The sequence below is a fragment of the Pseudophryne corroboree genome, chromosome 5 (genome assembly GCF_028390025.1).
Source record: "Pseudophryne corroboree isolate aPseCor3 chromosome 5, aPseCor3.hap2, whole genome shotgun sequence".
Lineage (NCBI taxonomy): Eukaryota > Metazoa > Chordata > Amphibia > Anura > Myobatrachidae > Pseudophryne > Pseudophryne corroboree.
Genome location: NC_086448.1, coordinates 673,259,993 through 673,283,384, shown reverse-complemented (window position 1 = coordinate 673,283,384; position 23,392 = coordinate 673,259,993). Strand labels below are relative to the sequence as shown.

At 48.8% G+C, this 23,392-nt stretch overlaps 1 protein-coding gene across 1 annotated transcript in view; it reads left to right on the top strand.

Moving 5' to 3' along the window:
- The window catches only part of TMEM68 (transmembrane protein 68), a 90,076-nt gene that overhangs the window by 11,075 nt on the left and 55,609 nt on the right, over positions 1-23,392 (top strand). Inside the window, exon 3 of the mRNA XM_063923739.1 lies at positions 5,254-5,385. The gene's annotated coding sequence lies outside the window, so the exon portion shown is untranslated. The remainder of the gene's footprint in view (positions 1-5,253; positions 5,386-23,392) is intronic.

The window sequence follows — 23,392 nt, the reverse complement described above, 5'->3', positions numbered from 1 at the left end:
GTGTTTCTCCCGGAGGAGAAAGCCAAGGAGTTGTCATCTCTAGTCAGAGACCTCCTGAAGCCAAAATAGGTAGCGGTGCATCATTGCACGCGAGTCCTGGGAAAAATGGTAGCTTCCTACGAAGCAATCCCATTAGGCAGGTTCCATACAAGAACTTTTCAGAGGGACCTGTTGGACAAGTGGTCCGGATCGCATCTTCCGATGCATAGGCTGATAACCCTGTCTCCAAGGACCAGGGTATCTCTACTGTGGTGGCTGCAGAGTGCCCATCTTCAAGAGGGCCGCAGTTTCGGCATACAGGACTAGGTCCTAGTGACCATGGATTCCAGCCTTTGAGGCTGGGAGGCAGTCACACAGGGAAGAAATTTCCAGGGACTTTGGTCAAGTCAGGTTATTTCCCTACACATAAATATTCTGGACCTGAGGGCCATTTACAATGCCCTGAGGCCGGCAAGGCCTCTGCTTCAAAACCAGCCGGTACTGATCCAATCAGACAACATCACGGCAGTCGCCCATGTAAACCAACAGGGCGGCACAAGAAGCAGGATGGCGATGGCAGAAGCCACAAGGATTCTCCGATAGGCGGAAAATCATGTGTTAGCACTGTCAGCAGTGTTCATTCCCGGAGTGGACAACTGGTAGTGTTCACTCTAGGATTTTTTTAGGGCAGGGTGCTGATCACGGGGAGGGCACATTTTTAATTCGGGAGGGCACATTTTTCATTCGGGAGGGCACATTTTTCATTTAGAAGGGCAAAATTAGGTACATACTATAATGCTTGGTCCTCCCATTCTGAAAGGCCAAAGAATGGACAGTGCCCGGCGAAAAATTTAGGAGCGCTGTTTTTCATGGGGAAGGAGCACGGCCACATAATAGTGGCAATTCACATTACACCACAGAGTAGTGCAGCTAATACTCACTGCACCAGGTAGAACCTCCTATACACACTGCGACAGGTAGATCACGTTATACATATTGCGCCAGATAGAGCAAATTCTACACTTTGCGCCAGGCAGAGCACGTTATACACAATGCACCAGATACAGAGCACTAAGAAACATTACACCACGTAGAGAGCACTGAGAAACATTGCACCAGGTAGAGAGCACGTTATACACATTGCACCAGGTAGAGAGCACTGAAAAACATTGCACCAGGTAGAGAGCACGTTATACACATTGCACCAGGTAGAAAGCACTGATTAACATTGCACAAGGTAGAGAGCACATTATACGCATTGCACCAGGTAGAGAGCACGTTATACACATTGCACCAGGTAGAGAGCACATTATACACATTGCACCAGGTAGAGAGCACTGAAAAACATAGCACCAGGTAGAGAGCACGTTATACACATTGCACCAGGTAGAAAGCACTGATTAACATTGCACAAGGTAGAGAGCACATTATACGCATTGCACCAGGTAGAGAGCACGTTATACACATTGCACCAGGTAGAGAGCACGTTATACACATTGCACCAGGTAGAGAGCACGTTATACACATTGCACCAGGTAGAGAGCACTGAAAAACATTGCACCAGGTAGAGAGCACGTTATACACATTGCACCAGGTAGAGAGCACTGAAAAACATTGCACCAGGTAGAGAGCACGTTATACACATTGCACCAGGTAGAGAGCACTGAAAAACATTGCACCAGGTAGAGAGCACGTTATACACATTGCACCAGGTAGAAAGCACTGATTAACATTGCACAAGGTAGAGAGCACATTATACGCATTGCACCAGGTAGAGAGCACGTTATACACATTGCACCAGGTAGAGAGCACGTTATACACATTGCACCAGGTAGAGCGCACTTAGAAACATTGCACCAGGTAGAGAGCACTGAGACACACTGCACCAGGTAGAGAGCACTGAGAAACATTGCACCAGGTAGAGAGCACTGAGACACTGCACCAGGTAGAGAGCACTGAGACACACTGCACCAGGTAGAGAGCACTGAGACACACTGCACCAGGTAGAGAGCACTGAGACACACTGCACCAGGTAGGGTACATTTTTGATCTCTGCTTTTTTTGTGCCAATTTTACTTACTGGGGGCTGATGCTGCGGGAGTTGATTGCGCTGGTCCCCCCTCACACACCGCGGAGCTGGTTAAAAATGGCCACCACATTGATCCATGCACACAGAGGAGGGAGGGCTGGGTTTGCCTCGGCGGGAGAAGCAAACCCAGCCCTCCTTAGCTTACCAGATTCCCTTCAGCCAGCGCATCAGCGCGACAAGCCTAAGGCAGCTGCAGGGGGCAGTGACAGCGCGGCGGGACAGAGCGGCGGGGAGGAGCAGGGGGCAGTGACAGCGCTATGTGACAGAGCGGCGGGGAGGAGCAGAGGGCAGTGACAGCGTGATGTGACAGAGCGGTGGGGAGGAGCAGGGGGCAGTGACAGCGCGGCGGGACAGAGCGTCGGGGAGGAGCAGGGGGCAGTGACAGCGCGATGTGACAGAGCGGCGGGGAGGAGCAGAGGGCAGTGACAGCGTGATGTGACAGAGCGGTGGGGAGGAGCAGGAGGCAGTGACAGCGCACCCGGCGCGGCGGTGAGTAGGCAGTCCTTTAGTAATCAGCAGGGCGGGCACAAACGGGCAGGGCGCATTCTGCCACTCAGAAAAGGGGCAGGGCGCAGCGCCCCGTGAAAGAAGGCTAGAGTGAACACTACAACTGGGAAGCAGATCTTCTCAACAGACACGACCTCCACCCGGGAGAATGGGGACTTCCTCCAGAAGTCTTCCAATAGGATTGTACACCATTGGGAAAGGCCACAGGTGGACATGATGGCATCCCGCCTCAACAAAAAGCTATAAAAGATATTGCACCGGGTCAAGGGACCCTCAGGCGATAGCTATGGACGCTCTGGTAACACCGTGGGTGTACCAGTCGGCTTATGTGTTCTCCCCTCTGCCTCTCATACCAAAGGTACTGAGAATAATAAGAAGGCGAGGAGTAAGAACGATACTCGTGGATGGCCAAGAAGAGCTTGGTACCCAGAACTTCAAGAATTTATATCAGAGGACCCATGGCCTCTGCCACTCAGACAGGACCTGCGGCAGCAGGGGCCCTGTCTGTTCCAAGACTTACCGCGGCTGCGTTTGTCGGCATGGCGGTTGAACGCCGGATCCTGAAGGAAAAGGGCATTCCGGAGGAAGTCATTCCTACGCTTACTAAAGCCAGTAAAGAGGTTACAGCAACTCATTATCACCGCATATGGCGAAAATATGTTGCATGGTGTGAGGCCGAAAGGGCCCCAACAGAGGAATTTCAACTAGGTCGATTTCTGCATTTCCTGCAAGCAGGAGTGACTATGGGCCTTAAATTGGGTTCCATTAAGGTACAGATCTCGGCTCTGTCGATTTTCTTTCAAAAAGAACTAGCTTCAGTACCTGAAGTTCAGACATTTATAAAAGGAGTGCTGCAGAGTCAGCCCCCGTTTGTGCCTCCTGTGGCACCTTGGGATCTCAACGTGGTGTTGAGTTTCTTAAAATCACATTGGTTTGAACCACTAAAAACCGTGGATCTGAAATATCTCACGTGGAAGGTGGTTATGTTATTGGCCTTGGCTTCTGCCAGGCGAGTATCAAAGTTGGCGGCTTTGTCTTGTAAAAGCCCTTATTTGATTTTCCATATGGATAGGGCAGAATTGAGGACTCGTCCCCAGTTTCTCCCAAAGGTGGTGTCAGCGTTTCACCTGAACCAGCCTATTGTGGTGCCTAGGCTACTAGGGACTTGGAGGACTCCAAGTTGCTAGACGTTGTCAGGGCACTGAAAATATATGTTTCCAGAACGGCTAGAGTCAGAAAATCTGACTCGCTGTTTATCCTATATGCACCTAACAAGCTGGGTGCTCCTGCTTCTAAGCAGACTATTGCTCGTTGGATTTGTAGTACAATTCAGCTTGCACATACTGTGGCAGGCCTGCCACAGCCAAAATCTGTCAATGCCCATTCCACAAGGAAAGTGGGCTCATCTTGGGCGGCTGCCCGAGAGGTCTCGGCTTTACAACTTTGCCGAGCAGCTACTTGGTCAGGGGCAAACACGTTTGCAAAATTCTACAAATTTGATACCCTGGCTGAGGAGGACCTGGAGTTCTCTCATTCAGTGCTGCAGAGTCATCCGCACTCTCCCGCCCGTTTGGGAGCTTTGGTATAATCCCCATGGTCCTTACGGAGTTCCCAGCATCCACTAGGACGTTAGAGAAAATAAGAATTTACTCACCGGTAATTCTATTTCTCGTAGTCCGTAGTGGATGCTGGGCGCCCATCCCAAGTGCGGTTTATCTGCAATACTTGTACATAGTTATTGTTAACTAAATCGGGTTATTGTTGAGCCATCTGTTGAGAGGCTCTATTGTTTCATACTGTTAACTGTGTTTCATATCACGAGTTGTACGGTGTGATTGGTGTGGCTGGTATGAGTCTTACCCGGGATTCAAAATCCTTCCTTATTGTGTACGCTCGTCCGGGCACAGTACCTAACTGAGGCTTGGAGGAGGGTCATAGTGGGAGGAGCCAGTGCACACCAGGTAGTCTAAGATCTTTCTAGAGTGCCCAGCCTCCTTCGGAGCCCGCTATTCCCCATGGTCCTTACGGAGTTCCCAGCATCCATTACGGACTACGAGAAATAGAATTACCGGTGAGTAAATTCTTATTTTTTTTTTTAAATTAAATAAGTTGCGCTTATATGTCATCCTTAGGTTTAGTTATATGGTAAGAGGCTGGATTTGCTTCTGTTTGTTCACATATTTTATGAATCAAAGCCACCAGCACTGGTTTTGCCTATTACATTTTCTATAAATGGTTCCCCTTGCAAGTGCTCTGAGGCACCCCATAGTGCCACGGCAACCAGTTTGGGAACCACTCGTGGATGCATCACTTTATGTGTTGTGCCACATTTCAATTTATACCCCATTGGCTCTACGTATAAAAATTTCTAAACTAAGAGCTTGAAAGCAAAAAATCAGTGTTAACAGAAAGTGTAATGCAGTGTTTTCTATTTAGGTTAATCCTTATTACAACACAGCTCTACTCTTTTAACACATTAGTCACGCATTGGACTTTATTTGATAATCCTATAACTAATTAAGCACGTTTATATAATGTGTAGGTAATATGCAGCCCGCAAAATGTTATCACTCTCAGGCATTTGATGTTTATTAGTGGCAGTTGCGTGTGGGAAAGGAAAATGTTTTAAATACTCCTTTTGCAAGTTTTATTTTAGTCACTGTCGGTGTTTTCCCTAGGTTTGTGATGTTCCTTCCACCTCTAAAAACTTCAACACCGAGCTCCACTGTGTGGACTATGTTGTTCCAGATTTCTTAAATGTATAGCGTGTGCTATAACCGCGCACAGATGAACCTACCTAGTGTCTTTTGGTAAGTAATTCTGTGGAATGTGTAATATAGAATTAGTTCAACCCTTTATATGGCTGCTTCTACTATGTCATGGCAATAGTGTATGTTAGAGAACATGGCAGAATCTACATGGAATATATTCAAATCCTAGTATGACCTATTGTAATTTGTTTGTCAGACTCTGTAATGACTTATTCCAGGATATGAGATTAGTGCTTTTAATAATTTAATGGCACAGGATGTGTCTTTATGCAAAGGCGGTTCATCATGTTATGTATTTGTATGTACCTCAGTGGAACTATATTTCTCTAACGTCCTAGTGGATGCTGGGGACTCCGTAAGGACCATGGGGAATAGACTGGCTCCGCAGGAGACAGGGCACTTTAAGAAAGAATTTGGATACTGGTGTGTTCTGGCTCCTCCCTCTATGTCCCTCCTACAGACCTCAGTCTGAATCTATGCCCGGACGAGCTGGGTGCTACTTAGTGAGCTCTCCTGAGCTTGCTATAAGAAAGTATTTTGTTAGGTTTTTTTATTTTCAGAGAGATCTGCTGGCAACAGACTCTCTGCAGCGTGGGACTGAGTGGGAGAGAAGCAGCCCTACTCACTGAAGATAGGTCCTGCTTCTTAGGCTACTGGACACCATTAGCTCCAGAGGGATCGTACACAGGATCTCACCCTTTGTCGTCCGATCCCGGAGCCGCGCCGCCGTCCCCCTCGCAGAGCCGGAAGACAGAAGCCGGGTGAAAGAAGCAAGAAGACTTCAAAATCGGCGGCAGAAGACTCCAGTCTTCAAACTGAGGTAGCGCACAGCACTGCAGCTGTGCGCCATTGCTCCCACATTAAACCCACATACTCCGGTCACTGTAGGGTGCAGGGCGCAGGGGGGGGGGGGGCGCCCTGGGCAGCAATTAGGACCTCTTGGCAAAAGTTGGGCATATATACAGTTGGGCACTGTATATATGCATGAGCCCCCGCCATAATTTTACACAGAAACGCGGGACAGAAGCCAGCCGCTGAGGGGGCGGGGCTTCTTCCTCAGCACTCACCAGCGCCATTTTCTCTCCACAGCTCTGCTGAGAGGAAGCTCCCCAGGCTCTCCCCTGCAGATTCACGGTAGAAGAGGGTAAAAAGAGAGGGGGGGGCACATAAATTAGGCGCAAAAACATTATATACAGCAGCTACTGGGTTAACACTAAGTTACTGTGTGATTCCTGGGACATATAGCGCTGGGGTGTGTGCTGGCATACTCTCTCTCTGTCTCTCCAAAAGGCCTTGTGGGGGAACGGTCTTCAAAAAGAGCATCCCCTCTGTGTGTGTGGTGTGTCGGTACGCTTGTGTCGACATGTTTGACGAGGAAGGCTATGTGGAAGCAGAGCGAGAGCAAATGAATGTGGGGTCGCCGCCGACGGCGCCAACACCTGATTGGATGGATATGTGGAAGGTTTTAAATGATAATGTTAATTCCTTGCATAAAAGGTTGGATAAAGCTGAAACCTTAGGACAGTCGGGGTCACAGCCCATGCCTGATCCTATGTCGCAGAGGCCGTCAGGGTCTCAGAAGCGCCCACTATCCCAAATTGTTGACACAGATATCGACACGGATTCTGACTCCAGTGTCGATGGCGATGATGCAAAGTTACAGCCTAAATTGGCTAAAGCCATCCGTTATATGATTATAGCAATAAAGGATGTGTTGCACATCACAGAGGAAACCCCAGTCCCTGACAAGAGGGTTCATATGTATGGGGAAAAAAGGCAAGTGGTGACCTTTCCCCCTTCACATGAGCTAAATGAGTTATGTGAAAAGGCTTGGGAATCTCCAGATAAAAAACTGCAGATTTCCAAACGGATGCTTATGGCGTATCCTTTCCCGCCAACGGACAGGTTACGGACAGAATCCTCCCCTAGGGTGGACAAAGCTCTCACACGCTTATCCAAGAGGGTAGCCCTGCCGTCACTCGATACGGCCACCCTAAAAGATGCTGCGGATAGAAAGCAAGAGGGTACCCTGAAGTCCATTTATATACATTCAGGTACCTTACTAAGGCCGGCAATTGCGTCGGCCTGGGTGTGTAGTGCTGTAGCAGCATGGACAGATACCTTATCTGAGGAACTTGATACCTTGGACAAGGATATTATATTAATGACCCTGGGACATATAAAAGACGCTGTCCTATATATGAGAGATGCTCAAAGAGACATTAGCCTTCTGGGCTCTAGAATAAATGCAATGTCGATTTCAGCCAGAAGGGTCCTGTGGACTCGGCAATGGACAGGCGATGCCGACTCAAAAAGGCACATGGAGGTTTTTCCTTACAAGGGTGAGGAGTTGTTTGGGGAGGGTCTCTCGGACCTGGTCTCCACAGCTGCTGCTGGAAAGTCAAATTTTTTGCCATATGTTCCCTCACAACCTAAGAAAGCACCGTATTACCAAATGCAGTCCTTCGATCACAAAAAGGCAAGAAAGTCCGAGGTGCGTCCTTTCTTGCCAGAGGCAGGGGCAGAGGAAAGAAGCTGCACAACACAGCTAGTTCCCAGCAACAGAAGTCCTCCCCGTCTTCCACTAAATCCAACGCATGACGCTGGGGCTCCACAGGCGGAGCTAGGCCCGGTGGGGGCGCGTCTCCGAAATTTCAGCCACAAGTGGGTTCACTCCCGGGTGGATCCCTGGGCACTAGAGATTGTGTCTCAGGGATACAAGCTGGAATTCGAAGAGATACCCCCTCACCGATACCTCAAATCGGCCCGACCAGCTTCCCCCTTAGAGAGGGAAATAGTGTTAGCTGCAATTCACAAATTGTATCTTCAGCAGGTGGTGGTCAAGGTTCCCATCCTTCAACAAGGAAAGGGTTATTATTCGACCATGTTTGTGGTACCGAAACCGGACGGTTCGGTCAGACCCATATTGAATTTAAAATCCCTGAACATATACCTGAAAAGGTTCAAGTTCAAGATGGAATCGCTCAGAGCGGTCATCGCAAGCCTGGAAGGGGGGGATTTTAGGGTGTCTCTGGACATAAAGGATGCATACCTTCATGTCCCCATTTATCCACCTCATCAGGCGTACCTCAGATTTGTGGTACAGGATTGTCATTACCAATTCCAGACGTTGCCGTTTGGTCTCTCCACGGCACCGAGAATATTTACCAAGGTAATGGCGGAAATGATGGTGCTCCTGCGAAAGCAAGGGGTCACAATTATCCCATACTTGGACGATCTCCTCATAAAGGCGAGGTCCAGAGAGCAGTTGCTGATCAGCGTAGCACGCTCTCGGGAAGTGTTACAACAGCACGGCTGGATTCTAAGTATTCCAAAGTCGCAGCTGATTCCTACGACTCGTCTGCCCTTCCTGGGCATGATTCTGGACAGAGACCAGAAGAGGGTTTATCTCCCGATGGAGAAGGCTCAGGAGCTCATGACACTGGTCAGAGACCTATTAAAACCAAAACAGGTGTTGGTGCATCACTGCACGCGAGTCCTGGGAAAGATGGTGGCATCATACGAGGCCATTCCCTTCGGCAGGTTCCATGCGAGGACCTTTCAATGGGATCTGTTGGACAAGTGGTCCGGATCACATCTACAGATGCATCGGCTGATCACCCTATCCCCCAGGGCCAGGGTGTCTCTCCTGTGGTGGCTGCAGAGTGCTCACCTTCTCGAGGGCCGCAGATTCGGCATTCAGGACTGGGTCCTGGTGACCACGGATGCAAGCCTCCGAGGTTGGGGGGCAGTCACACAGGGAAGAAATTTCCAAGGTCTGTGGTCAAGTCAGGAGACTTGCCTTCACATCAATATCCTGGAACTAAGGGCCATATAAAACGCCTAAGTCAAGCAGAGACCCTGCTTCGCGACCAATCTGTGCTGATTCAGTCAGACAACATCACCGCAGTGGCTCATGTAAACCGCCAAGGCGGCACAAGGAGCAGGGTGGCGATGGCGGAAGCCACCAGAATTCTTCGCTGGGCGGAGAATCACGTAAGAGCACTGTCAGCAGTGTTCATTCCGGGAGTGGACAACTGGGAAGCAGACTTCCTCAGCAGGCACGACCTCCACCCGGGAGAGTGGGGACTTCATCAAGAAGTCTTCACGCAGATTGCAAGTCGGTGGGAACTGCCACAGGTGGACATGATGGCATCCCGCCTCAACAAAAAGCTACAGAGGTATTGCGCCAGGTCAAGAGACCCTCAGGCGATAGCTGTAGACGCACTAATGACACCGTGGGTGTTCCAGTCGGTTTATGTATTTCCTCCTCTTCCTCTCATACCCAAGGTGCTGAGAATCATAAGAAAAAGAGGAGTGAGAACAATACTCATTGTTCCGGATTGGCCAAGAAGGACTTGGTATCCAGATCTGCAAGAAATGCTCACAGAGGACCCATGGCCTCTGCCTCTAAGACAGGACTTGTTGCAACAGGGGCCCTGTCTGTTCCAAGACTTACCACGGCTGCGTTTGACGGCATGGCGGTTGAACGCCGGATCCTAGCAGAAAAAGGCATACCGGATGAGGTTATTCCTACGCTGATAAAGGCTAGGAAGGACGTGACGGCTTAACATTATCACCGTATATGGCGAAAATATGTTGCTTGGTGTGAGGCAAGGAATGCCCCTACGGAGGAATTCCAGCTGGGCCGTTTCCTTCACTTCCTACAGTCGGGAGTGACTTTGGGCCTGAAATTGGGTTCCATTAAGGTCCAGATTTCGGCCCTATACATTTTCTTTCAAAAAGAACTGGCTTCTCTTCCTGAAGTCCAGACGTTTGTAAAGGGAGTGCTGCATATTCAGCCCCCTTTTGTGCCTCCAGTGGCACCTTGGGATCTTAACGTGGTGTTGAGTTTCCTGAAGTCACACTGGTTTGAGCCACTCAATACTGTGGAGTTAAAATTTCTCACGTGGAAGGTGGTCATGCTATTAGTGTTGGCTTCAGCTAGGCGTGTGTCAGAATTAGCGGCTTTGTCACATAAAAGCCCCTATCTGGTTTTCCATATGGACAGGGCAGAATTGCGGACCCGTCCACAATTTCTGCCAAAAGGGGTGTCATCTTTTCATATGAACCAACCTATTGTGGTGCCTGTGGCTACTCGTGACTTGGAGGATTCCGAGTTACTAGATGTGGTCAGGGCTTTGAAGGTTTATGTAGCCAGAACGGCTAGAGTCATGAAAACTGAGTCGCTGTTTATCCTGTATGCATCCAACAAGCTGGGTGCTCCTGCTTCAAAGCAAACTATTGCTCGCTGGATCTGTAACACGATTCAGCAGGCTCATTCTGTGGCTGGATTGCTGCTTCAGTAAAAGCCCACTCCACAAGGAAGGTGGGCTCTTCTTGGGCGGCTGCCCGAGGGGTCTCGGCATTACAGCTTTGCCGAACAGCTACTTGGTCAGGTTCGAACACTTTTGCAAAGTTTTACAAGTTTGATACCCTGGCTGAGGAGGACCTTGTGTTTGCTCATTCGGTGCTGCAGAGTCATCCGCACTCTCCCGCCCGTTTGGGAGCTTTGGTATAATCCCCATGGTCCTTACGGAGTCCCCAGCATCCACTAGGACGTTAGAGAATATAAGATTTTACTTACCGGTAAATCTATTTCTCGTAGTCCGTAGTGGATGCTGGGCGCCCGTCCCAAGTGCGGACTTCTTCTGCAATACTTGTATATAGTTATTGCTTAAATAAGGGTTCTGTTGTGATTGCATCAGGGTTGATCTGATGCTCCGTTGTTGTTCATACTGTTAACTGGGTAAGTTTATCACAAGTTATACGGTGTGATTGGTGTGACTGGTATGAGTCTTGCCCTGGATTCCAAAATCCTTTCCTTGTACTGTCAGCTCTTCCGGGCACAGTTTCTCTAACTGAGGTCTGGAGGAGGGGCATAGAGGGAGGAGCCAGAGCACACCAGTATCCAAATTCTTTCTTAAAGTTCCCTGTCTCCTGCGGAGCCCGTCTATTCCCCATGGTCCTTACGGAGTCCCCAGCATCCACTACGGACTACGAGAAATAGATTTACCGGTAAGTAAAATCTTATTTTAAATTTTGTGATATATTATTTGAGGATTAGACATTTTCTTCATTTAACCCTTGCAATGCTAAGCACTACAGTGGCTGGAAACGCAACTAAAAATATGGTGCTGGGAGGGGTGGGTCTTGATGACATAGTCACTCTGGGACGCAATGATGTCATTAAATCCCTGCCCCTCCATGAACTACGCTACAGAACTTTTCACAAGCCAGAAATTAGGGGATAGAGAATTAGACTCCCTTTATATACTCCATTCTGACACGCACATACTCAGTGTAGTTCACTCTCTCAAATGATGTGACCCCTGGGAAGTATGTGATCACCAGCTAGCAAAAATCATTATTAAGTCCAGGAATAGATGAACATCTCTCCCATCCTGTCTTCAACTAACTGCTCCAACCTCCTTCCAAATTAGTAGTTATTAGTGGTTATTGTCGAGTGCTCGCCAGCAGGGCTGCCATCAGAAATTGTGGGGCCCAGTACAAATTAAATGTACAGGCGCTCCCTAACACGTTGTGTGCCCCATCCTCTTCCATGCCATGAACAACATGGTATAGAGAAATACATACTTACACAGACAGAGGCACATACTGTAGAATTGTAACTCAGAACAGCATCCGGTGTGCACAAATATGGCTTGTTCCAATTGCTGAAGAGCAGTTATTAAATACAATTTTAACCACATCAGTGTCTTGTGAATTCATTTTCACCTTACAACAATTCTGTATTACTGACTGAGTTATAAAAGCAGCAGCCATTTTCTGGAAATGTACTGTGAGCTATGTAAATAACTCAGTGAGTATGGCTTAACTGCTGGAGACAAACTTATAGTACACTTGATCATGGAGGATGAAAGTGCTGGACTGGATTATCAGTGCCAGGCCCCTTTGCTAGTGTGGGCCCCTTACAATTGTGCCCCCATCCGATCACCAGCCATTATCAACCTGCACTGCAAAATACTAGTAGAAACAGCACATTGTCAGTTTTTCTTCTTTTTAGACTTACTAAGCAGCCGTCCACTTTTACAACATAATTTAATTTGTTAATGTTCCATATATAATGTGTAAGGTAATCAATAACCATACAACTATCTTATTTAAGGGCCTCGGTTAAATTATTTTGTAGAATGAGGGTAAACAATTTTCATCGGTTTTGTTCTTCGTTTCATATTGGCGCATATATATGGCCTAAATTGTCATCAGTATTTGACACCGTTATTATCTTTCGGTATAGTTTTCATATGTTCGTGAGTACCTTTTACCCAGCAACGTTCCATAAGTGGAACACTGGCTTTGTGAAGCTGTAACTGTTGAAATATTTGTTTAAGCTGTTAAGACAATTGAAGCACATTTTGTAGAAGGCAAGCTGTAACATATAATGGGGTGTGTTGCATTATGTTGTGTAGTTTTCAGTCTGCTATTTGTTAAAAAGTCCTAAAATCCTACAAAATTGTCCTAAAATACGTATAAATACTAGTAGCATTAGCTGTGGCTCCAATTCTGATAGTTATATTGTTTACTGTTTGTCACGCACGTGTGTGTGTGTGTGTGTGTGTGTGTGTATATACAGTGGTGGCCAAAATTGCGGACACTTTTGAAAATTTTAATGTTTTTTAACTTTGAATGCTTATAAAAACTGTTTCACTTCACGCAGTGCAATGATTCATATATCAAATACAAGGAAATTTTAATGCTGAATTTAACATAATAAACAGAGCTCAAATATTTACATTACAAGGGAAGTCATGCTACTTTCAGTCAGACATAGAAGCACAGATGCGTGAGATTCAAGAAGCGGATTGTAGTAACAGCTACTACCACCCAATCAGAATTATCTTTCTGAGGACCAATCAGCTGTCGTTTATGAGCAGGTGCAAGGTCATGTTCAAAGGTGGGAAAGGTCAGTTTGGCTGTTTCATTTTGCAGAATAAAGTTGGTTAGTGAAGTGCAATTACGGTTGGATGTTTGTGTGTATTGTTTAGTGCCATTGACGGTGTAAAAAATAAATACAACAATGTCGTCCAGGCAAAGTGGTTACTGGTCACCCAGAAAGAGATCCAGGATTGTGGTGTTACGTGAAAGTGGTCTTTCGTATGCAGCAATTGCGAGAGAAGTTGGTGGGAATGTGACAACATCAGGAGTACGAAAGTTTTGTTTACGCTATCAGGAAACACAATCTATACAAAACAAATAAGGAAAAGGGCGGAAAAAATGCACAACAGCTGTTGATGAGAGGAGAATATATATGTTATGGTAAGAACTTACCGTTGATAACGGTATTTCTTTTTCATCCACTAGGGGTCACTGGAGTACTCTTGGGATATAGACGGCTTCCGCAGGAAACAGGGCACTGAATATTTAAATTTAGAACTCTCCACCCCTCCATATCCCTGAGTACTTCAGTGTTTTCTCTGACGTCCTAGTGGATGCTGGGAACTCCGTAAGGACCATGGGGAATAGACGGGCTCCGCAGGAGACTGGGCACTCTAAAAGAAAGATTAGGTACTATCTGGTGTGCACTGGCTCCTCCCTCTATGCCCCTCCTCCAGACCTTAGTTAGAATCTGTGCCCGGCCAGAGCTGGGTGCTCCTAGTGGGCTCTCCTGAGCTTGGTAGAAAAGAAAGTATTTGTTAGGTTTTTTATTTTCAGTGAGATCTGCTGGCAACAGACTCACTGCTACGAGGGACTGAGGGCAGAGAAGCAAACCTACCTGCTTGCAGATAGCTTGTGCTTCTAAGGCTACTGGACACCATTAGCTCCAGAGGGTTCGAACACAGGGCCCGACCTCAATCGTCCGTTCCCGGAGCCGCGCCGCCGTCCCCCTTGCAGAGCCAGAAGAATCGACGAAAACGGCGGCAGAAGATTCCTGTCTTCATTAAGGTAGCGCACAGCACTGCAGCTGTGCGCCATTGCTCCCACAGCACACCACACACTCCGGTCACTGGTGGGTGCAGGGCGCAGGGGGGGGGGGGGGGGGGGGGCGCCCGCGCCCGCGCCCGCGCCCGCGCCCTGGGCAGCAATTAGTATACCTTTTGGCAAACTGCACATAATACAGTTTATAAAACTGTATGTGTGCCTAAACCCCCGCCATTAACATTATAAAAAAAGCGGGAGAAGCCCGCCGCTGAGGGGGCGGGGCCTTCTTCCTCAGCACACCAGCGCCATTTTCTCTTCACAGCTCCGCTGGAAGGACGCTCCCCAGGCTCTCCCCTGCAGTATACACTACAACAAGGGTAAAAAAGAGAGGGGGGGCACATAAATTTAGGCGCAAATGTGATATAAGCAGCTATTGGGAAAAAATCACTTTTTTGTTAGTGTAAATCCCTGTGTTATATAGCGCTGTGGTGTGTGCTGGCATACTCTCTCTCTGTCTCCCCAAAAGACTTTTGTGGGGTCCTGTCCTCAGTCAGAGCATTCCCTGTGTGTGTGCGGTGTGTCGGTACGGCTGTGTCGACATGTTTGATGAGGAGGGTTACGTGGAGGTGGAGCAGGAGCAGATAAGTGTGGTGTCGCCCCCGACGGGGCCGACACCGGAGTGGATGGATATGTGGAAGGTATTAACCGACAGTGTCAACTGTTTACATAAAAGGTTCGATGACGCAGCAGCCTTGGGACAGCCGGCATCTCAGCCTGCGCCTGCCCAGGCGTCTCAGAGGCCATCAGGGGCTCATAAACGCCCGCTAGCTCAGATGGCAGACACAGATGTCGACACGGAGTCTGACTCCAGTGTAGATGAGGATGAGACAAATGCACAGTCCACAAGGGCCATCCGATGCATGATTACTGCAATGAAAAATTTATTGCACATTTCTGACATTAACCCGGTTACCAAAAAGGGTATTATGTTTGGGGAGAAAAAGCTGCCAGTGACTTTTCACCCATCTGATGAGTTAAATGAATTGTGTGAAGAAGCGGGGTGTTCCCCTGATAAGAAACTAGTGATTTCTAAGAGGTTACTGATGGCGTACCCTTTCCCGGCAACGGACAGGTTACGTTGGGAAACATCCCCTAGGGTGGACAAGGCGCTCACACGCTTATCAAAAAAGGTGGCACTGCCGTCTCAGGATACGGCCGCCCTAAAGGAGCCTGCGGATAGAAAGCAGGAGGCTATCCTGAAGTCTGTATATACACACTCAGGTACTATATTGAGACCTGCTATTGCTTCAGCATGGATGTGTAGTGCTGCAGCAGCATGGTCTGATACCCTGTCAGACAACATTGATTCCCTCGACAGGGATACTATTTTGCTAACCATAGATCATATAAAGGACGTCGTCTTATATATGAGGGATGCACAGAGGGACATTTGCCGGCTGGCATCTAAAATTAACGCAATGTCCATTTCTGCCAGGAGAGTATTATGGACTCGGCAGTGGACAGGCGATGCTGATTCTGAAAGGCACATGGAGCTTTTGCCTTATAAAGGTGAGGAATTGTTTGGGGACGGTCTCTCGGACCTCGTATCCACAGCAACAGCTGGGAAGTCGACTTTTTTACCTCAGGTTCCCTCACAGCCTAAGAAAGCACCGTATTATCAAGTACAGTCCTTTCGGCCTCAGAAAGGCAAGCGGGTCAGAGGCGCATCCTTTCTGCCCAGAGGCAGGGGTAGAGGAAAGAAGCTGCACCAGGCAGCCAGTTCCCAGGAACAAAAATCCTCCCCTGCTTCCACTAAGTCCACCGCATGACGCTGGGGCTCCACAGGCGGAGCCAGGTGCGGTGGGGGCGCGTCTCCGGAACTTCAGCAACCAGTGGGTTCGCTCACAGGTGGATCTCTGGGCGGTACAAGTTGTCTCTCAGGGATACAAGCTGGAGTTCGAGGCGACTCCCCCTCGCCGTTACCTCAAATCAGCCTTGCCAGCTGCTCCCAGGGAAAGGGAGGTAGTACTGGCGGCTATTCACAAGCTGTACATCTAGCAGGTGATAATCAAGGTTCCCCTCCTTCAACAGGGACGGGGTTACTATTCCACAATGTTTGTGGTTCCGAAACCAGACGGTTCGGTGAGACCCATTCTGAATTTAAAATCCTTGAACACTTATATAAGGAAGTTCAAGTTCAAAATGGAATCGCTCAGGGCGGTGATTGCAAGCCTGGAAGAGGGGGATTTTATGGTGTCACTGGACATCAAGGATGCTTACTTGCATGTCCCCATTTACCCACCTCACCAGGAGTACCTCAGGTTTGTGGTACAGGACTGTCATTACCAATTCCAGACGTTGCCGTTTGGTCTGTCCACGGCACCGAGGGTATTTACCAAGGTAATGGCCGAAATGATGATACTCCTTCGGAAGAAAGGAGTCATAATTATCCCGTACTTGCTCGATCTCCTTATAAAGGCGAGGCCCAAGGAGCAGTTGTTAGTCAGTGTAGCACTATCTCGGGAAGTGTTACAACAGCACGGCTGGATTCTGAATATCCCAAAGTCGCAGCTGATTCCTGCGACGCGTCTGCTGTTCTTGGGCATGATTCTGGACACAGAACAGAAGAAGGTGTTTCTCCCGGGGGGAGAAGGCCCAGGAATTGTCATCTCTGGTCAGGGACCTCCTGAAACCAAAACAGGTGTCGGTGCATCATTGCACGCGAGTCCTGGGAAAGATGGTGGCTTCTTACGAAGCAATTCCCTTCGGCAGATTCCATGCAAGGATCTTTCAGTGGGATCTGTTAGACAAATGGTCCGGATCGCATCTTTAGATGCATCGGTTGATCACCCTGTCCCCGAGGGCCAGGGTGTCTCTGCTGTGGTGGCTGCAGAGTGGTCATCTTGTCGAGGGCCGCAGATTCGGCATACAGGACTGGGTCCTGGTGACCACGGATGCAAGCCTCCGAGGATGGGGGGCAGTCACTCAGGGAAGGAACTTCCAAGGACAGTGGTCAAGTCAGGAGACTTCACTACACATAAATATACTGGAACTAAGGGCCATTTACAACGCCCTGAGTCAAGCAGAGCCCCTGCTTCAAAACCAACCGGTGCTGATTCAGTCAGACAACATCACGGCGGTCGCCCATGTAAACCGCCAGGGCGGCACAAGAAGCAGGATGGCGAAGGCAGAAGCCACAAGGATTCTTCGATGGGCGGAGAATCACGTCCTAGCACTGTCAGCAGTGTTCATTCCGGGAGTGGACAACTGGGAAGCAGACTTCCTCAGCAGGCACGACCTCCAGCCGGGAGAGTGGGGACTTCATCCGGAAGTCTTCACACTGATTGTAAATCGTTGGGAACGGCCACAGGTCGACATGATGGCGTCCCGCCTCAACAAAAAGCTAAAAAGATATTGCGCCAGGTCAAGGGACCCTCAGGCAATAGCTGTGGACGCCCTAGTGACACCGTGGCTGTACCAGTCGGTTTATGTGTTTCCTCCTCTTCCTCTCATACCCAAGGTACTGAGGATAATAAGAAAGAGAGGAGTAAGAACCATACTCATCGTTCCAGATTGGCCAAGAAGAACTTGGTACCCAGAACTACAAGAAATGATCTCAGAGGTCCCATGGCCTCTGCCTCTCCGACAGGACCAGCTACAGCAGGGGCCCTGTCTGTTCCAAGACTTACCGCGGCTGCGTTTGACGGCATGGCGGTTGAACGCCGGATCCTAACGGAGAAGGGCATTCCAGATGAAGTGATTCCTACGCTGATAAAAGCTAGGAAGGATGTGACAGCAAAACATCACCGCATATGGCGGAAATATGTTGCTTGGTGTGAGGCCAGGAAGGCTCCAACAGAGGAATTCCAGCTGGGTCGTTTTCTGCACTTCCTACAGTCAGGGGTGACTATGGGCCTAAAATTGGGGTCCATAAAGGTCCAGATTTCGGCCCTATCTATATTCTTTCAAAAAGAACTGGCTTCACTGCCTGAAGTTCAGATGTTTGTTAAGGGAGTGCTGCATATTCAGCCCCCTTTTGTGCCTCCAGTGGCACCTTGGGATCTTAACGTTGTGTTGAATTTCCTGAAATCCCACTGGTTTGAGCCACTTAAGACCGTGGAGTTGAAGTATCTCACGTGGAAGGTGGTCATGCTGTTGGCCTTGGCTTCAGCTAGGCGCGTGTCAGAATTGGCGGCTTTGTCATGTAAAAGCCCATATCTGATTTTCCATATGGACAGGCCAGAATTGAGGACTCGTCCCCAATTTCTCCCAAAGGTGGTATCAGCGTTTCATTTGAACCAACCTATTGTGGTGCCTGCGGCTACTCGGGACTTGGAGGATTCCAAGTTGCTGGATGTAGTCCGGGCCCTGAAAATTTATGTTTCCAGGACGGCTAGAGTCAGAAAAACTGACTCGCTATTTATCCTGCATGCACCCAACAAGCTGGGTGCTCCTGCTTCAAAGCAGACTATTGCTCGCTGGATCTGTAGCACGATTCAGCTGGCACATTCTGCGGCTGACTGCCGCATCCTAAATCGGTAAACGCCCATTCCACAAGGAAGGTGGGCTCTACTTGGGCGGCTGCCCGAGGGGTCTCGGCTTTACAGCTTTGCCGAGCTGCTACTTGGTCAGGTTCAAACACATTTGCTAAATTCTACAAGTTTGATACCCTGGCTGAGGAGGACCTTAAGTTTGCTCATTCGGTGCTGCAGAGTAATCCGCACTCTCCCGCCCGTTTGGGAGCTTTGGTATAATCCCCATGGTCCTTACGGAGTTCCCAGCATCCACTAGGACGTCAGAGAAAATAAGAATTTACTCACCGGTAATTCTATTTCTCGTAGTCCGTAGTGGATGCTGGGCGCCCGTCCCAAGTGCGGACTCTCTGCAATACATGTATATAGTTATTGCTTAACTTAAGGGTTATTGTTATGAGCCATCTTTTGAATGAGGCTCAGTTTTTTGTTCATACTGTTAACTGGGTATAGTTATCACGAGTTGTACGGTGTGATTGGTGTGGCTGGTATGAGTCTCACCCTGGATTCCAAATCCTTTCCTTGTTGTGTCAGCTCTTCCGGGCACAGTTTCCCTAACTGAGGTCTGGAGGAGGGGCATAGAGGGAGGAGCCAGTGCACACCAGATAGTACCTAATCTTTCTTTTAGAGTGCCCAGTCTCCTGCGGAGCCCGTCTATTCCCCATGGTCCTTACGGAGTTCCCAGCATCCACTACGGACTATGAGAAATAGAATTACCGGTGAGTAAATTCTTATTTTTTCTGTGCTCATGCACTAACAGAGGCTTGTGTGGGTTCCCACACTTTTCGTTGAATATTGATTTTAATTTTTACTTTTTTCTACTACTCCTCCAGCACGTCCCTTCACAGTTTCTACTAAAAACATGGGTCCGGGATAGTGCCGCTGCACGGAGCAGCGCATGGCGTGTCGGTCCTCACAAAAAGCACCCTCACAGCCACACGCAGCTCACTGCCTGCTGCAAGAGCTGGACGGAGCTTACAGAAAGAAGCCCCGTCGCAGCCATGAACTGGTGCAAGAGCTGGACGGAGCTTACAGAAAGAAGCCCGTCGCAGCCCTCCCTACAAGGAGACAAGGTATGCTGGGAGGGACGGGGCGGTCAGCGCGCGCTGCCGCCCCGCTGTGTGGGGTCCATGTTCATCACCGCCGCCCGCATCCGCCGCTAATACCAGCGCCCGCCCCAGCTGCTCCGTCCGCGCTGTAGGGACTTCAAGAGGCACAGCGCTGCGAGGGAGAACCGCCGCAGCACAGCGCTCTCACTAGTGCCGCCGGAAGCCGCTACACGCCGCTCCAGCCAGCCGAACTCAGTTCACTCGGCCGCTCTCTTCACAAGCGTCCCCGCCTCCCTGCAATGACCTGGTCAGCTTCCCGGCACCCGCTCCCCGCTGAGACACAGAGGGGGGGGACAAGTCTGATCACAGGCAGCGCTGCTGCAAGGGAAGAAAAACTTATAATAGGCTGCATGACAGGCTGCCAGATTCATATGCACCATAGGTTATATTACTAGACTATTGAGCCTATATTAAACACAGGAGGCATGTATTGTAACCTGACCTGTGTGTATCACTGTAAGCATGGCATGGGGGCCATTTTAACCATGCTTCCTGTTTCTTCCTGTTTGTAATTCCAGAACGTTCCTGTCCTACATCTCTACTCCACCGGAGGCGCAGGGGTGTTAGTGGGAATTTTTGGTTCAGGTTTCATATAGTTTGGCCATGTGAATGCACTTCGGCCATATATATATGTATGTTACACACCTTAAGTAACAATTTTACTGAGTCGTGCATGTGTCTGTCTTTGTTTATTGTGTTGTCTGTCTGCATAATGAGTACGGCACCAACAAAGACTAAAAAAAAAAAAAAAAGTTTTACTGCAATGTCTGTACATGAATCTACACATGTTCAGTATGTTTTGTAGGTTTCCACTCCGGAACCCGGTTTCATTCCTATGTTACGCAAATGTAATGGCTGGGTTGCAATTAGAATTGGCCGCCGCTCGACACGAGCGGCAAGATCGGAGTCTCGAATGAGACCGCCAAATCTAACGGAGGAGTCTCAGCCGTTGCAAAGGTCCAACTTCACTTTGGGTAACAAGGTATTAATTTAATTGGTCTTATAATTTAACCGTTTCTGCTATTTTGCAGTCTGACAATTCTATGCCAAACCTCACGGCGCTAAATAAGGGTGAGGAGGGCACATTAGACCAGCAGTCAGATAGTGCAGTTTTTGACAGCCCAGACATTGATAATGACCAGTGCGTCAGTCTCTGAAGTTTACATAGACTAAGGAGCCTCTAACATATAATAAGTATTATTTACTAAACGACAGAGATCTCCAATGGGGTTCTTATTTAGGATATCTTAATAAGATGTTAGTAGAAACACAAAATAACCGAATAACCGGTTCTATACCTTCTACTTACCCGTTTCCACACAGTGACATCTACATTGGAGAATCCGCCATTGGTGGATTCGTCTGGGTCAAACCTTATAAAGACCCTTCAGACGTAAGATAGATTTGGGTCACTAAGGCACTCTTTGTATGGGAACAATGACGATCACGTTATACTTATTGTTAATCAAATCTGAGAAGCTGCTGAGTATCTATGTACAGCTTCTGCTGCCGGCTGTTAGCTCGCTTCTCTCTTTTCATCGTCGTTAGTTACAGCACGACAAGTACTCTGGCTGCGTTCTTGGCAAGCGGAGTCAGAGGTCAAAAGAATACGGTGGCCAGAAGTTGTTTGGTCCTAAATTGGACAAATGCATTTCTCAGGCCAAGGCGGGGGGGGGAAGTCTAGTTTCCTACCATTGCCTCCACCGGTACCAAGACGGAAATACTCTGGTCCGGCGTTCAAATCCTTTAGACTTCAGTCCTTTCAAGGCTGTGGTAAAGAAACAGCCACGCCTTGTAACGCCAAAGCGCTAAAGTCACCAACAAGCCAGTGGCTTGACGGGCTCCCAGGCCATCTCGGATTTCCAATTGTGGGAGCGCGCCTTCAGACGTTACATTTGCCGGGATTCCAGACATCCACTGATGGATGTATCCGCAATTTAGTGTTAAAAGAAAGCTGTCTCCCGCCACTGCGCTTTTTCAAGACAGGACTGCCTCTGTCGGACGACAAGAAGGCGTTTTGGCAGATTGCCATTCAGTCTCTGCTGGATTCAGCAGTTTTTAATTCCAGGCCTGGTACACCAACAAGGTCAGGGTTATTATTCCCGTCTGTTTGTGGTACCAAAGCCGGAGGGCTCCGTCACAGTCTCAATCAGTAAGTCACTTACTACAGATTGAAGATGGAATTTCTGCGGTCAGTAATTGCAGATTTGGAGCCACAAGATTGCATGATTGCGCTTGATCTCAAGGATGCGTACTTACACATTCCGATTTGGTCACCTCATCAGAGGTTCTTGCGTTTTGCAATACGCCACAACCATTAACAGTTTCAGGCTCTACCGTTTGGCCTCTCGTCAGCGCCTCGGGTATTCACCAAAGTGATGTCTGTGATGATAGCTCATCTCAGATCCCTGGCAGTGACAATCGTTCCGTACTTAGACGATCTGCTCATAAAAGCTCCGTCTCAACAGATGCTCCTCCAACTTGCGCTGCTAACGTACACCACGGTTGGAGTGTCAACTTCAAGAAATCGCATCTAATTCCGTCTCAACGACTTCAATTCCTAGGTATGATTCTCGATACGGTAAATCAAAGAATTTACCTACTACAACAGAAAGTACAGATTATTCGCCATCTGGTACAATTAGTGCTCAAGCCACGCACACTCTCGGTACATTTGTGTATTCGCCTATTAGGAACAATGGTGGTGGCTTTCGAAGCGCTTCAGTTCAGAAGATTTCACTCGCGTCCATTTCAACTGCATGTGCTCGCACAGTGGTCGGCCTCGCATCTGCAGATTCCCCACAGGGTGAGGTTGTCGCCAAGGGCGAGGGTGTCTCTACTCTGGGGCTCAAGGTACACAATTTAACCGCAGGCGGCGGCTGGAATTGAATAATTCTAACGGCGAACGAGAAGTCTCAGAGGTTGGGGAGCTGTAGTTCAAAATTGTCAGCGACAGGGTCTCTGGGCGGATCACGACAGATTGCTGTCTATAAATGTCCTGGAACTCCGCGCAATTTACAATGCACTACGACAAGCAGTACACATGCTTCGCTCTCAGACTGTCCAAGTGTAGTCAGACAACGCGACGGCAGTCGCATACATCAACAACCAAGGAGGAACGAGAAGCCGCATGGCAATGCGGGAAGTAGCTCGAATCCTCAATTGGCCAGAATACCACCAGGTGATATTGTCGGCAGGGTTCATTCCGGGAGTGGACAACTGGGAGGCGGATTATCTCAGCCGTCGGGATTTTCATCCAGGAGAATGGGCATTAAATCCAGAGGTGTTTCACATGTTGGTCCACAGGTGGGGTTACCCTCAGGTGGACCTGATGGCATCTCGCCACAATTACCAAACGCCCCAGTATGTGTCCAGAACGAGAGATCCAAAGGCAGTGGCGGTGGATGCTCTCACTATCGCGTGGCCTTACAGCCTCGTGTATCTGTTTCCACCGTTTCCGCTGCTCTCTCAGTTGCTAAAACGGATCAAAAGAGAGTCCGTCACAGTCATACTAGTGGTGCC